Here is a 13,446-nt window from a genome sequence, read left to right on the forward strand (position 1 = left end):
TTGCAGAGAACCACTAATTAAAACATTGCTTCTGTAAAGTATGCTGATCCCATTGATTCCAATCCCAACCCCAACCCCCCCTCAGCCTTCATATACACACAGTTAATTTGCTGCTAGGAAAGCAAAGTCGCAAGGGTCCTCATTATAAAAATTTCACTGGCTGCAGCTAATGGTTGTAATTAATAGGTGCAATAAATTTCAAATGGCCAGCCAGGGTGTTCATTAGTTTCAGCCTGAGTCAGCACCAGTGGGGTAGCCTGTTACTTAATAACCCATTTTCTAACTAACTGAAAGGGAGGGTGGGGAGGGTTCGACCCACCCAGCTATGGTTCAACACAACCAGAATTCTCTCGTCTCACTTGCCAAAAAGAGACAGAGCTGAGTAAATCATTTGCAGAGAACAATCTCCAATTGGACACACCTGCTTGCCCCAGTTGCGTAAGAATGAGGCAGGGCAATCCAGATTGTATGTTAGCCAACAGGCCAATGTACACAGCCACCTGCAACAATTTGGCCAGATCACTTAAACACACACACAAGAAAAAAAATCCAGTGTATCATTAGTTACAACTAGGGACAGCACAGTTGTTAACTGTCAGCTCCAAGGAGGTAAAAATAAAAGCCTGACATGCTTGAGATATTGCTGAGCATAAGGAAGTTGGTTAATGTAGTGTATCTACTAGCTACATTTTCAAACAACAGACATCTGCTTCTGTGTTAAGCAGCAAAGTACATCACTATTGTGATTAGGTTTCCTGTAGGAGCAGGGCTCCTGTATCTTTAATACTTATGCAGGAGTTACGTTTTGGGAACTCTGCGAGCATAAGTGAAATCATGTAAAGTGAGGAGTACTTTCCAAATGCCCTCTCTGCCACTCTCTCTTCCATCCATACCAAAAATATCCACAACTAGAATTGAAGGAGGCTGGAGGATGTGTGGGAAAGCGGTGATGACAACAACGCTGCCCCGCATGCCAGCTGTTAGAGGGAAGGCTGAGCAGCTTAAACAAAGGCCCACTGCACCTCCAGTCTCTTCAAGACTTCCTCCGCCTTCGCTGATGTCCTCTTTGGGCTCTGGGGAGGGTCTCCTCATGAGCCACGAGGACTCTCCAGCTCTCACCCACCATTTCCTGGTTTGAATTGAATTATTTAATTATTCCCCGGTGTTTGTGCATGTTATGCTGTCGTGCACAAGTCAATTGTGCATAAGTGTGGGGGGGGGGGGAGTCTGTAATAAATAACAAAGTGGGCCCGGCAACACCATGTTGCGCTGTGGAGTCCTGCTGTTCCATCTGGGGTGGCCACTCACCCCTGCCCAAGGGAATGCAACCCTTGTCGGAAAATAAAGGTTCCCTAGCCCTGCTTTCCTGAGAGATTTCAAGAGCAATGTCCAGTACAGTGGTACCTTGGGTTACAGACGCTTCAGGTTACAGACGCTTCAGATTACAGACTCTGCTAACCCAGAAATAGTACCTCGGGTTAAGAACTTTACCTCAGGATGAGAACAGAAATCGCACGGCAGCAGCGGGAGGCCCCATTAGCTAAAGTGGTACCTCAGGTTAAGAACAGTTTCAGGTTAAGAACGGACCTCCAGAACAAATTAAGTTCTTAACCTGAGGTACCACTGTATACAGGTTGTGAGACAGGACCCCTATTGGAGGAGACACTAAATGTGGGGACTCCCCTGGTTCATTTTTTTAGCTTCATTAGACCAACTCTTCCATAGAGGCCCAAGCAGACTTGCTAATTATACATGTGCTCATTCATATGGCTTATAAGGCACCAGTGAGAGGCACAGCTGGCCCTCCCATGACGCGAAGGGTGGTGGTCACCTCAGGTGGCAGATCTGGGCCCAAGGAACATGCTGCTTGCCACTACACACACACACACGGAAGAGGTGGTGGTGTGGAGCACCCACAGAGAAGGAGGCAATGACATGTTGTGCCTGCAAGGGGGGTGGGGCTCAGGCAGCAAGCTGCCCAGGTCCAGCCTTGGTGGAAGGGTCAATATACAGACCAATGAGAGCACCTTCAAACAGGGAGTTAAGCTAAGGTTACCAGATTTTTTTCAGTGAATCCAAGGACACTTTTCAACTTCAATGGATTTTGTATGGGGACTGATTTGTAAATCTGGGGACTGTCCCCGGGAAATGGGGACGTCTGGTAACCTTAAGTTAAGCCCACCCTGCCTCACTTTGCTGCTTTAAGCTCTTTTTCTCAGATGAGCTTCACCCCCCCCCCTTTCAACAGTGGCGTTGCCACTTACTGCTAAAACGCCATCTGAGCACCCGGTGGGGAACATGGCGGGTAGCAGTGGTGCTACCACTGCAGAAAAATACTGTGCAGTCATGGCTGTGAGGGAATGAGAGGCCCCTCCAGCAACACCATGCAGGGGCCCCTAAAGCCTTGTGCCAGCTCTGAGAATGCTGGACTAGACTGCATCTGGGTCTGATCCAGAAGGACTTTTTTATATACTTAAGGTTTGGGTACAATTTGGCAGAGTCGGGGGCAATGGCTCATGTATTCCATTAAGGTCCGCCCTCCCTTTCCCCCTATAATTTCAACAATTAGATGACATTGCCACACTAATTTATCCATCCTATTGACAAAGCCCTACACAAAACGAAACGCTTTCTCTTGCCGTCCTTGCCGTCCGATGGGAGCATTGCAGGAACAGAGTGCTTCTTTTGGTATCTGCTTTGCTAAAAGGAAAATCAATAGCATAAAGAAGAGCGATGCAAAGTGTGAGGGACAAAGATCTAACCTACATTACAAAAACTTGGTGATAAATTTGTTCAGAGCCTCTCTGCTAAACAAACGAATATTTATTGGGGACAACCTCACTTACTGTTTCTTGAATCTGTTGATATACGAATATAAAAATTTGCTCTTACAAACAATTGCCTGTCTCCTGTGTCTGGAATATAAAAAAGGATGTTGGGCGCTCAATATTTAATTAAACAGAGAAACAAATTATCCCTGTCTCTTAGATTAGCAGGAGAAGCATTACAATTACAAGCAATTAGAATACGCAGTCCAGACCTTCTGCCATCTGAGATGGGGCTGTCTAAGGTGGAACTATATGCAGTCCTGCAACCACTCAGCAACACTGCTCAATTCCGATTCTATTGTACCTGTATGATTAGCATGTTGTTTCTAAAATCAATATCTCGCTTGGCTGTTACAGAGATCACCAGATTATCAGTTTAGTTCATTGCCTGCTTTACAAGGGTTTTGTGAGTCCTGCTTAGTGCTAGACACAGATTCAGCTAATATATCCCCACCCCCACCCCAAGGAGAAGATCTTCCTTTCTTCTCTGTTCCAGCCAGGATTGCTACTTATTTACTGGCCACTGCTCCTGTGCATTTAACAGCACCTTCATCAGCAGACATGAAACACCAATAACACATATCTGATGGTCATGAAAAGCTTCACCTACTGAAAGGCAGCTAGCTGCCTTTAAAGACATAAGAGTTGGCCAAGTGGGTCATTTTCCTAGCCAGCTGTCAAGCCCCAGAATACATATTGTACAGAGTTCTAGGGTGCTTCTAGATAACCTAGTTGTTGAGCATTCACTCTGATTGGTTTGTGGAGAGGCTCAATGACATTGCGACAAAGCAAAATTTGCCACACACTTTCCACTGCATTTCCCCATCCCTTCCCTTACTGCAGAGTCTTTTGGGGAAGCAAGTTTGTTCCATAAGAGCTCTAAACCAGCTTTAATTACACAACCTGAATTTGCTGGTATGTGGTTGTCATTATTTTGGGATGGGATTCAGTCTGGAAGTGCCCCTTTGATCCTCGTAAAAGGATCACTGTCCCTATGGATTCTATCATCATCACCACCATTTTAATGGACTGTACTGGCTACCTCTTCCAGATGAACTAACTTGGGGATCAGAAAGTAGCAGAAGTGAGCAAGCGCCACACAGGGAAGGTTGAGGGTTTGAGAAGAGCTGCTCCTCAATCCTTTTCAGTAATGTTGACCATTTAAAAGTCTGGCCTTCAAAAGCTCCTGGGCCCCTGATGCAGCTGCCCTGATCATTAAGAGATACAATTGGGGGGGGCGGAAAAAGCGAAAACAGGCCTGTACATTCCATAGGGGTTTTGTTCCAATTCAGGCTCGGCTAAAGGCAAAGGGGATTTTGCTCATTACTTTCCCAGCACAAGAAAACATTTTGGTTTGCAACAAAGAAGCTGGTTAAATGGGTTCTTTATCCCCCTCCATCCCTTTTCCTATTATTGCTAGTTAATTAGGCACTGGCCATCCAAGTCCCCTTCATTCACCGCGACGAGAAATACAATCAGAAAAGCAGGTGTGTGGTATGACCTTTGCAGTTGGCACTGCAGCACACAAAGGGAGTGTCTGCCATAGGAGCAGAGGCGCATTTTCTAGGGTGGTCGTGTTAGAAAGAAGTCTCAGATATCATACGCCTAGATATAAAGGAGTAGGAGGTGGAGGAAGACCTCCATCCACCCACTTTTCAAAATAACCTATCCATACACAAATACACAACTACCCAGTCATTCAGTGATAAGACTGGCAGCTGTTTACAGCAAGTAAAATGTAGAGCTCCTTGCTATAGCAACATGCGGTTCTCAGAGGCACTAACCACAGCTGGATTGCCAACTGACCAGAAAACCCCAAACTGGCTTGGTCTGCCATATTTGCTTTTATTAGCTGCTTGATCTGCCAAAATTAGCAGGTGGAACTTTTTATAGCCCGGAGGAAAGTGTTATCAGCTGCTCCTGTCTGCAGAAATCAGCAGGTGATTTTTTATATATATAACAGCATGCAGATAAATATTATCACCTGCTGGTGTTTGGACACCAACGGGTGCCAAAGGCACAGCTAGGGAAGCCAGTTGAGAAGCTGATAAGACCATGCTAAAATGCCCAGATTTTGGTATATCAGGCTCTCCAAATGTACTGTGAAGGGGCTCTCTCCAACAATATTCTATCAAAATTCAGCTGATTGTCTTTTTGGCAGAGTATGCTTAAAAGCAACAATCCTTCTTAAGCAGAGGCAGATCCGCCGTACTCAGTGGGACATAAGAAACATGTTTAGGACTGTGCTGTGAGAGTGTCATCAGAAATCAGAACTCCACATGTATGTTTGTACCCATAAGTTTGGCACCACATACATATTAAGGAGCAGGGCTTTTTATGTTGCACTTTTAAAAGGAAGCAGTCTTCATTTGCAGATTCCCTAGCGGCAGCAAATCCATGTCTTCCGGAGTGGTGGTCTAAAAACTATTGTAACTGTGCTGTGGGCTGAAAAGTCAAACTTTTCGATTTCTTAGCTTCCCTCAGCTGTTGGCTGGGACACCTGTGGAACCTGACTGTGAGAAAGGAGAAAGTATCTCTAATTACCTGGTAGCTGCTCTCGGCACGCCTAGTTAACCACCATCACTCGGTGTATCTTTCATGGTAATGGCTCTGCATTCTGCTCAGAGCATTTATTATGTTGGGCTTTTTGCGAGGCAATGGAATCTTTGGGCCCTGGGTTTGAAAGCAGAGGTTTGGTGTGGGTTTTTCTTAAAAAAAGGAAACGTCTCACAACAACTGAGCTGTACCCTGAGCACTGCAGTGGCTGTTCTGGCCTCTGGATGGAGAGAAGAAGCCCAGAAGTATAGAGACCAGTCCCTTCACCTCTGTACGTTCATTTGCTAAGTATTCCTTGCCACATTCACCCAGCTAAGTCTCGCTATACCCTAGCCTCTTTTTCATTCGCCGTTGGTTACAAAATAAATATGGATGTTTGGTTTTATTAAATGAAGGAGGGATAGCATTAAGGAATCTGTATTTCACACAGCTTTGCTGAGGTGCCCAAGAAAGTGGATTATTCCTCTGTGTAGCCCATGGCTTTTAGCCCTACATGAGTTATGAAAAGCAATCACATAGGAATAAAAAGCCATAGACCACAGCAGAGGGCTTAAGGAGGATAAGCGGAACGACTTTAGAAAAATACAAAAGGAGGGGAAGAAAAGGGGCCACCTTGACTGTGTCTCCAGTGTTCCACATTACAGAGGCATTCCAGGAAATGCTACCTTGGCTAGTCATGTCCTCAGTAATTGATCCACTTTGATAGTTTCCAGTCTACTCTAAGCTCAGCCCTAATGAAATTTCCTTTGTCTGTTTGCGCTCATCTCTTGAGATAAGCTTTTAGTGGCCTCATCCTGCTTTTGCAGAGCAGGGGATATCTTAGAATGAGTCTCAATAAATTCGAAAGTGAAATCCACAAGTTCCTGATTGCTCCAGCAAGTTCCCCAGACACATGTGGAGCCAGATAGCACAGCCCATATAAAAGTATCCAGCACTGCTAGGATTTGGCTAAAGGATCAGCAGAGCATGTTGACTGCTAGACACTTGGGAAACTGGCTGTACTTTGAAGAACTTCTGAAAATAATGATGCACTCCAAGCTCTCCTGAAAGAAGAGGAGTAAAATGGATTTGACAAAGATCATATAGCGCAAGTCTCTAGGACTGAGCTCAGATATTTTCACTGGATGAATTAAATTTGAAATCAACCTTCAAATCTTTTTGTATTCACCTCAGATTCTCCAATTCAATTAAAAAATCTCTCTTAACAATTTAAAAGTTTACATTTAAAACATTTGTACGTATAAACGTGTATAATTTGCTTGATCGTTGTCCCTTTCAGGAAACATCACTGCAAGGGATCTGTTTGCTAACTGTGACACAAAGGGAAGAGGAATTGCCAAGCCTCTGAAAAAGCCAGCTCTCAAAGTATTATATGACAAATAGCCCCCAAACCAGTCACAGCTGGCTACATTTGAGTAACATTGCACCATGCTGCACACTGAAATCAGGATATGCCAAATTGAGTTTGAAAATTTACTGTAGCCCAATTGTTCTGCATTTGTATTTTTCCTACAAGACACGGTGAGGCAAGCAAGGCCAATTTCAGATATGCACTCCCTATGCTCACAACTGTAGGTTTTATGTGTATGATGCTCAGCGGCTCATGCAGAGGCGCACAACTGCTGGCAATTTTCTGTAAGATACGGAAAGATAATAGATCAGTGAAAGAGAAGCCACTTGCTATTCTTTCAGCAGTGAATTATTTTCCAGCATTTTCCCATAAGCATGCATTTCAAATGCCCCTTTGTAGACATGGCAGGCAGCAGGCATATAAGAAAAATGCAACTTTGAATACAAGTCCACAACTTGAGTGTTTTCACAAATATGCAATGCTGCCTTTCAGCCTGAAATGTGTCCTTTGTGAATGTTATGCAAGTCAGAAAGGGAGAAGGAAATACTTTTTTAAACCAAATGTACATTCTCCAGTCAATGTAGGTTTTAATTCCATTTACAGACACAAGAAACGCGAGACCTGATTTAAGCATCACTCATGAAAATGGCCTGAAATGAATGAATGCCAGCCTGTGGAGCTCTGAAAGGTGTACAAAACAAGACTCACTCTCTCTCTTTTTGTAGTTCCCAGACAAAAGGGATAAAGAGAGTTGCACTGAGTGTACGATTTCCGCCTCCCGCGTTTCAGGTGGATGGTCTCTCTCCTCAGCTGCCTTTTCAAAGGAACCTCTCTCGGTGCTTAGGCCGGGGAAACTACAAAAAGAAAGAAGGGCTCTTGGAATAAGGAAAATGCTTTAATTAGAGAAGAACAAAATCTCCCCAGTGCTCCTTCCTACAGATGGGAACAGTTCCTGCTCTTTAATGAATGTGTCTGCACCTTGTGCTCAAGATGGGATTTGTGGGCTAAATCTGCCGAGCGCCTGTGGAAATCAATGAACTTACATGAGTTTGGCCAGCTGAAGGTTTGGCTCTCTGCCTTTTACTTTCTCTCTGTACAAACACTGCTCTGACTCATGCTTGTTCAACAACAGTGCTTATTTACTAACTTAACCAAGACAGGAGGATGGCTGGTAGAGGAAGAACTTCCACATCCATCTTTTGTTCCTTCCCCAAGACTTCTGAAACTGCTATTTTTAAGCAACCTCAGAAAGCTAGTGTGCTCTGTCTGTCTGTCTGTTTGTCTCGGCAGTGAACCTTGCATCCTACAATGTGGAACATCTGGTATGACTTTGCCTAACATTGCTGGCTATTGAATCACATGGGCTCTCAATTCTGACCTAACTATTCCCTTCCAAAGCCAGAAAAAGTATGTATATGTGTGTATTTATAGGAAAGTCATTATTTCTATGAGAGCAATAAGCAGCAGTGTGTGTGTGTGTGTGTGTGTGTGTGTGTGTGTCTGTGTGTGTGTGTGTCTGTGTGTGCTGGGAAGATGTCCAGTGCATGACCTGCTGCAAAATCTAGGCAAGCTCAGATGAATGATCCCCATCGCCCATAAACACCCATCACAAATACATGACAGCCAGTATGATGCGGTAGATGAAGTGTTTGGCTTAAGAGGAGAGACCTGGATTCAAACCCCCATTCAGCCATGAAGCTCAGCCAAAGTTGATTTTAGGTCAGTTACTGTCTCTCAGTCTGATCTACCTTATAGGATTGTTGTGAGAACTCACCCTTCACCATGCTCTGCATCTCTCTCTCTCTCTCTCTCTCTCTCTCTCTCTCTCTCTCTCTGTGTGTGTGTGTGTGTGTGTGTGTGTGTAAACTATGTACAATGCCTTGATCTCTTTGGTGGAAGATAGGGAAATAAATAAATATGCATACCTTTCACAGCTGCAGTGGGTGCTTCTCACTAGCTCACTCCATAGTGCTAAAGAAAGCTGAATTGATCATGAACGAACACAACACAAAATACCCTTTCTTGTTTTACATTTTGTTTTAAAACTTTGATTAGTGCATAGTTCATTTAAGTGCAGAAATTAGGGTGGTTTGGTTGTGTCCATCACAGGAGACACGGCTGTGAGTGCCCTCACCATATGCTGTTATAAGGTCATGTATCATGGACAATGTCCTATAAAACAGTCAGTACAAAGCTGTAATCTTCTGTGCATGCTCTGTGTTTCAAACTATATGTCCAATCATAATTCCAACAGCTGCTAAGAGGACCTCTGTCTTATATATGCACCTTCCATTTCACTGCAACATCTGTTAACTTTATTCTCTCCTTTTACACAGGCCGGAAAGCTACATGTCTAGCTGCATTTGTATGGGCAGTGGCCTTATGTGGTGTCCTCAGGGCATGCATAATATGCTATATGTACAATATATTTTTCCCCACTAAAAGGTCATGGGAATGAACCATAGAGTGCAGCTCCTGTTTTCCAGAGGAGTCATGCAAGCTTAAAGTGAGGTCTCTCTGGAAACTTCCCACTTCTACCAGCTCATACTGCAGTTAGGTAATTTTAGTCTCTGAACTTTATGTATTTAGGAGGACTGCTCTCCTTTAAATGGTGATGTGTGTTATATCCCTTACTTAAAAAATAAAATAAAATAAAATGTGGTTAGCTAAGCCCACAGTGTTTTGGGTCCTCCCCTCCCATCCATTCTGATTCATGGTGTCCTGGACTTCTGCCCCAGAGACCTATTCTGATGATATCACTGCTACCAGCCATGCAACCACCAGGAGCAAGTATGGCAGTGGAAATGGCTCCTTTACTTTACGGCCTGCATAGTCAAAGATGGCAGTATTCTGCACTATGGTTGTACAGAGGGGAAAAGAAAAAATGGAGGCCTCCCATTCTGCTCCTCCTGCCTACTCAGTAGGGGTGTTCAAGCATTACCTTCATCAGGTGTACTATATGTGTACCTGTGTACACAAATAGCTGAGCTGTATGCTCATAGTTATTCTCATGTAACATAATATTCAGTGGGTGTGCAGTCTGTGTATTTAACAGTTGGCTGTACAAGTCATCAAGTGTACACCCTTTCAGACAAGCAATTGTACACGCATAGATACAGCCTGAAGGGAATTTCAGCAATGCATACATAAAGGCCAGTTTCACAAGTGATGCTTGAACATTTTTGGATTTCCCACTATAAACCAAATTTAAAAACCTGCTTTGACCGAGCTCATATATTAAATATGGCATGTTGGCACCATTAATCACAACAGGACATCCCATGCTAACAGTACAATCATACATGCTTGCTCAGAAGAAAGTCCTGATAAATTCATTGGAGCTTAGTCCCAAGTAAGTGTTCAAAACCTTAAACTACAAACAGTATTCATACTTACCTGTGAATAAAGACCACTGGATTTAGTGGGACATACAGCTTGTTCAATGCACAAAAAGTCATCTTAGCATCATTTGTGAAAGCACCAAAAGTCATAGCCTTTTATTCCAGATTAATTAGCTTCAAATGACCTACAACTCTATGTTCAATCACTAACACAGATTAGTCTTCTCTATGGAGCCATCTCCCCTCTAAAGGCCTTTTCGCACTTGCTAAAAACTTAGTTAATTTCTCTGATGTTTGCTGGTCATTTGTACCAGTTGGTTGTATTTCTTAATTTTATTCCTTCCCCGGTCTGCCGGCTGCTATTTTAGTTTGTATCGTAATTTTAATATTTACTTGTTCTTATTCTTTTTACTGTAAACCGTCTTGCGATTTCAAATGAAAGGCAGTATAGAAATATTTTGTGTGAAAAAGAATAAAAGAATAGGTGCACGCTCTGCACCTAAACGTACACAGAAAGCCGACAAACCCTCCAGCTCTTTTGCCACACTTCATCCCCCATGTATTGGCTGTGCAGTTGCAAATAAGGGTAGATACAGTGGGTCAAGGCATAAACGAACCAGAATGATCTCGAACCTGGTGCTCTCTAAGTGCTCACACCTTTCACCGCCACCTCCACTTCCCCCCTGCTGCCAAACCATTCCTCGCCACGCTGCACATACAACATGCACACCCCTCTCCAAATTAAAAGGACCGAACCTGAGACTTATTCTGAAGTCTCTGGTCTGACCACTAGACGCAGATGATCTCACCTTCAGCAGACAAAACCCCCTGGCAGCGGAGAGGGTGCCAAGGCAGGCAGGTGGGAAGGATGCAGGCCTTAAGGACAGCACCAGGTAGCAGCATCAAGCCCTCAAGCTGGTGACAAGAAGCCAGGCCAGGCTTTGTCCTTCCTAGACCTCCCATCAAAGCTTCAGGAAAAGATTGTCCCACTTGTAAGCACCCAAGCAATCCAGCTGGTGGCTAGCCCTGAGCACGCTGCTTTCCACTCCAGCTTCGGAAATCTGAGCTGTGTGTCCAACTAAACCTGACTCATTTTGTGTGTGTGTGTGAAGCCCCGGACCCCTCCCTTCCCCTCATCTCCCCCCTCCTCTCCCCTCCCTCTAGGTTCCTCCGGCAGTAGCCAAGCAGCTACTGTTGTGCTTCATACTTGAACTGATTCCGCATCAAGGCTCTTGGCGGTGGTGGAGGCGGCCGGGTGGGGGGAGGCTGGGAGAGATCAGGTATTTCTCCATTCCTGACTCTGGAGGGCCCTGGTAACAAAGGCTCTATTTAACCAGATCCTGTGAAGCAGAAACCTCTTGTATCTACTTCACTGCCTTTGATCTAACTCCCCCAGTGGGATGTGTATTAGTCATGTCCCTCCTGCTAAGCTGTTGCAGCCAAGAACCTGGGGTGTAAGCTCCCCTCCACCCCTCCCCAGCTTCCCCTGTTTTGGAAGGCCTCTCCTCCTCTGTGGAGGCATGGCAGAAAGGGCTCACCCATCCCTGTCTGGTCACAGCTGTTTCCCTGCCCTACAGCCTCTCCCTGCCCCAAACAGGCAGCGCCTTCCCAGCCTCGAGATTTTCAAGGATGAGATACAGACACTTATCCCTGCCTTTTATCACTCGCCCAACCATTGAAGTGACAGCATCAATATTCCGCTATGCCTTAGAGCCCTCTTTTATTATGAGCTTTTTCCCCCTTGCTGTGACTAAGCACCTTGCAAAATCCATTCAGTCCTGGCTTAGCATCCTGAGAACATTGAAGCTGGTGGATGCGTTTCTTTTTTCCAAAAGGGCTTTACTGGCAGCTGGACAAGGGGCAAACAAAGGAAATATTTGACTGGATGCCTAGATCTTCTGGTACTGAATGTGCTTTTTAAACTCCTGCCTTGCGAAGATCCTCTGCTGTGGCTCCTTTATCACAAAAAACTTTTTTTGGGGGGGGGTAGAGGCATTGTGGGGAGATATATCTTAAGAGGATGTGGTCTTTGGATTATGGGACCCAAGAAGCAGAGCTAGCCTCCAACAGCTACCAGAATTTCCCCCCACTGATAACAAATGCCTTAATAGCTTAGATCAGTGTATTGTCAATGACTGAGAAAACATTTATGTTTTCCATTGACCAAGTGCAGGCAAGTCCCTCAGAATTTTAAAGTTATTCTGTTCTTCTGGCACCCTCCTACATGGTCTTATTTCCAGTGCAGAAAAGAAAGACGGAGAGCTAGTATCTTCCCCAACCTCTAGTGCCTTTCAGATGTTGTTGGACTACAACTCCCACCATCCCTGACCATTGGCTATGTTGGCCTGGGGTTATGGGAGTTGTAGTTCCATCTAAACATCTCGTAGGCATTAGGTTGGGTAAGGCTGGTATAGTGGCTAGAATGTCATCTGGATGACATCTGGATTGTCCATTGGATGATCTTGGACCAGTCACTGTCTCCCAACCTAATCTACCTAACAGGATTGTTGTAAGGATAGGTAAAAGGTAAAGGACCCCTGACCATTAAGTCCAGTCACAGAAGACGCTGGGGTTGCGGCGCTCATCTCGCTTTAGAGGCCAAGGGAGCTGGCGTTTGTCCGCAGACAGTTTTTCCAGTTTTTCCAGGTGATGTGGCCAGCATGACTAAGCTACTTCTGGCGCAACGGAACACCAAAACCAGAGCAGCACATGGAAACGCCGTATACCTTCCCACCGGAGCGGTGCCTATTTATCTACTTGCACTTTTTCACGTACTTTCAAACCACTAGGTTGGCAGGAGCTGGGACTGAGCAATGGGAGCTCACCTTCTGATCCGTGAGCCCAAGAGGCTCAGTGGTTTAGTGCCACCTGTGTCCCTTTGAAATAAGGGTAGGAAAGAACAATTCCAGGAGGTCCTTGGAGGAAGGATGGTATAAAATGTGCTTTAAAATAGTAAACAGAAAGTTCAAAGAGAGCATTTATCCTGGCAGCACACCTGTGAGGTAGGTTAGGCTGTGGGACGGAGCATGGCATTTGAACCCTGATCTCTTTAGTCCTGCCTCACAAGGTTGTTGTGATGACAAAACGAGAAGGGGAATAACACCATGCAGACCACCTTGAATTCCTTGGCAGAAAGGTGGGATATTGTATTTATTTATGATGTTTGTTGTTGTTTAGTCGTTTAGTCGTGTCCGACTCTTCGTGACCCCATGGACTAGAGCACGCCAGGCACTTCTGTCTTCCACTGCCTCCCGCAGTTTGGTCAGACTCATGTTTGTAGCTTCGAAGACGCTATCCAACCATCTCATCCTCTGTTGTCCCCTTCTCCTTGTGCCCTCCATCTTTCCCAACATCAGGGTCTTTTCCAGGG

The 13,446-nt window shown here is 44.9% G+C and overlaps 1 protein-coding gene and 1 long non-coding RNA gene across 11 annotated transcripts in view; one reads left to right on the forward strand and one right to left on the reverse strand.

Annotated features, from left to right (window-relative positions):
• LOC310764063 overlaps positions 1 to 13,446 on the forward strand; it is a 436,509-nt gene that overhangs the window by 160,242 nt on the left and 262,821 nt on the right. The window lies entirely within an intron of this gene.
• The window catches only part of BLACAT1 (BLACAT1 overlapping LEMD1 locus), a 79,473-nt gene that overhangs the window by 17,356 nt on the left and 48,671 nt on the right, over positions 1 to 13,446 (reverse strand). The window contains exons 1-2 of one of the 10 annotated variants that reach the window (XR_014548994.1): positions 10,886 to 11,177; positions 7,444 to 7,610 (exon numbers count right to left, since the gene is read on the reverse strand). The exons of 7 other annotated variants lie outside the window; for them this stretch is intronic. The gene's annotated coding sequence lies outside the window, so the exon portion shown is untranslated. Of the gene's footprint in view, positions 1 to 7,443; positions 7,611 to 10,885; positions 11,178 to 13,446 lie in introns of those variants that run through there. 2 more of the 10 variants (XM_083617202.1, XR_014548995.1) reach the window with 2 other exon arrangements.

The sequence above is a fragment of the Podarcis filfolensis genome (assembly GCF_964270895.1).
Source record: "Podarcis filfolensis genome assembly, chromosome: 6".
NCBI lineage: Eukaryota > Metazoa > Chordata > Lepidosauria > Squamata > Lacertidae > Podarcis > Podarcis filfolensis.